The sequence below is a fragment of the Athene noctua genome, chromosome 7 (genome assembly GCF_965140245.1).
Source record: "Athene noctua chromosome 7, bAthNoc1.hap1.1, whole genome shotgun sequence".
NCBI lineage: Eukaryota > Metazoa > Chordata > Aves > Strigiformes > Strigidae > Athene > Athene noctua.
Genome location: NC_134043.1, coordinates 27,193,749 through 27,196,896, shown reverse-complemented (window position 1 = coordinate 27,196,896; position 3,148 = coordinate 27,193,749).

Genomic DNA, 3,148 nt, shown 5'->3' with positions numbered 1-3,148 from the left:
TCTCGTTGGAAGTTTATCTGACTTGAATTTCGAGGTCTCCAAATGTTCAAATAATCACTCAGTAAGATAGAGGTTGCTGGGATCTGGGAAGACTGTAGCAGAACTTCTCATAAAAAACTGCAAGTAATAGAAGACGAAATCTATCGCGTTTGTATCACAAATCTGGCTATTATTGAATGCCATGGATTTGGGAAACACTGTGAATTCTCTTCATCTATTAAATGGTGCATAAAAAAATTTCTGAGAAGAGCACCAGTCTCTCAAAGGGTGGGAAATGCTTACGCAGCTTCTGTTTGCCTTCTGGTTTGAAAAAAACCCAAATAACTACACAGGTAGGTACTGTTGTTTCCAGAAGACCAAGTACAGAGGGATGGTGATCATCAGGTGAAGAGGTAGCTGCTTTAGCTTTTTGCTTATGTTCAGCATCTCTCCATAGTACCTCATTTCCTGGGCACATGGGGATGCAGCTCTTCAGACAAGGCTAGTGGTGGAACTATCAAACATCTCATCCAGCCTTGTCAGGCTCAGTGCTCCTCAAGCATTGTTTTACATCCTAAGACAGCTCTAAAGGGTGCTTATCTCTGGGAAAGATCCCAGGTCATACCTGTACATCCCAGGGGCTTGCTGCAACCTTTCACTGTGTGTGGATGCATGCACACTCACTTGCTCCCCAGACAGAAGACCACATTCATGTCCTGTTTCTGTAACAGAGAGGCTTCTGCCTTGTCTCATGTCCTCCTCTTAGTCATGCTCTCTCCTGGCCAAGCACCTCAATTGAGATGGTTGTTGGGATCTCTGGCTGTCCCACAGCACTGGGGACACCTCACAGCTGGAAAGTCTGAGGAACACCTCTGGGGAGGCTCTGTGGGTGGCTGGTTTTGTCAGTTGTCCTGCTCTCCTCTCCATGGAAAGATAGGAAAAAATGCCTTCACGTCTGCCCTAATAAAGGCAGTTATTGTTACAGCTAAAGAAATATTTCTTAATGGCCTACTGCAATCCTCAGTGTGAATCATCCACAAAGGAAGGGAACATGATACACACAAGCCCACGGGTCACACACCTACTGCTGGGACTGCCCGGCTGGCGAGATGCCCTGCTGCCACCAAGGAGGGGTGGGAGAAGGCAGCTGCCCCTCCATGCACCATCCCAGGGGTATGCCCCTCTCAGATGCACGCAGGGCCATGTCAAATGCAGGGATAGAAAAGACACCCAGGGAAACCTACCTCTGCCTTTGGGCTGCTTTATGCTAAAAAAGCAGGTGGCAGGATGGATTCTTCCTGCTTCTGTGCATTTCCCCCAGCCATGGCCTTGTTTTTTCCCTTTACTGAAAGGGGAAGAAAATCCCAAAGTAGCAAAAATTGTCAGATTCTAAGCCACAGTTCTGGAGTGTTCATCAGTTTTCCCCATGAGAAAAATCTAAACATTCCCTTTAAATTCCAGTTTGTCCCAAAGAAACATAGTTTTAAACAGAGCCTAATGGCAAGCTGGCTTCCCCAGCAGACAGGGGCCAGCATGGATTTTTCAGCAGTACCCAACACCTTGTGTTTAGGTGTGTTGCCATGTCTCTCCCCACGCTTGTGCACTGTCCAGGCAGGATTGCAGGAGCCCTTGTTGGGTGGTTGGGCCAAAGTCGGCCCTGATATGCTGGACCCATTTTGTCTTCCATTTCTAGTTATATTTACTCCTCTCTTTTCAGTCTCAATTTCTATGCTTCCATTACAGGAAAGGTCAAAAATGCCTCTGCCTGCAGGCTCGCTTTGTTAAACTTCAGATGTTCTCCAGATGTTCAGCAAGGGGGTTTATGTAACAACATCAGAATTTGGGCCACATTTCTCTCTTTTCCTCTGACTAAATTCTCCTCATTTAGGCAATGCTGATTCACAGCCCTTCATGGGAATGTGATGGCTGGTGAAGGAAGGGATCACTGAGGCCACTTCTAATGTTGCAGGACTCCTAAAACACGTCCCCAACAAGCAATGCTAAAAACCAACAACGTAACAGGCTGGGATAGGCCTGTGGGATTGCAATCTTAAAGGACAGAGCAAAAAGTGATGTAAGAGAGGTAAACTGGTAAGCAAGAGATAAATATCCTACCCGGTTAGCTATTGTAAATGAGAACATAAGACTGCTTGCACTTGGGAAACCCTAAGAGGCTCAGTTAAACCCATTCACTGGCACTGCTCATCTGACCTGACCTACTCAGCTTTGCAGCTGCAGCTGTGGAGCAGGTCTGCAGATTAGTTGACCTCCCCAGTGAATGTTTCTCCATGGACATCAAGTACAGCACAAGGCCCTGCCTGGCACCACATAGTGTACCTTTAGAGCCCCAAGCTCTAATTAATTTCCCTGGGCCCTGGCCAGTGCTTGCTCTTGCTGCCAAAGGGAAGGCACACTAGCATTGGGAATGCTACCTCTACACCCTTGGGCAGATCCATCCCCCAGAGCCATAGCTCTGGACAACACGGGACTCCCGGAGACCACAGGGCTGTCAGGGTAACTCTTCCCTTAGCCTGCAGCCCTGTAGCCCAGCCAAATTACTGCTGACGATGCTAGCGCTAGACCTCAAGCTGTGTAACAATAAATAGCTGCTCCAGGATGATTTTGAATTGTGTTTTCAGAATTATTTGAGAACCTTTCATGTGCCTATGATTTTCCCGAGGAGCAGAGGTCCATTGTCTAGCCTCTCCTAGCTGTAACAACAGAATAACTGAACGTTAAAATGCCTCTTGCTATCCTGGGGTTTGAGGTTTGTTTTAACTCTATTGCTACCAAGTGTGTTTTAGTTTAAGCTTGCATTATTTTGTCCAATTACATGGATCTCCTCCTTAAAAGAAATCATACTGTATATGGAGAACGAATCATGGTACACACATAGTTTGTGGACTAACAGCAGAAGAAAGACTGTAACCCATTAAGAAATACAGGGTTGACACACAGATGTAATTCTAGGCAAACTCAAGACCATGGAGGAAGACCATCCCCTCCCACCCAAAACATACTATCATCATCATACTTCATCAGGTAAAGGATTTGAGAAGCTGATGGCCTCCCATAATGTTACATAGGATGGGGGAGCATCACCAAAGCATGGTGCAGCTCTGGGACACATGTATATAACAATTTTAGGTTTTGTTAATTCCTATCAATA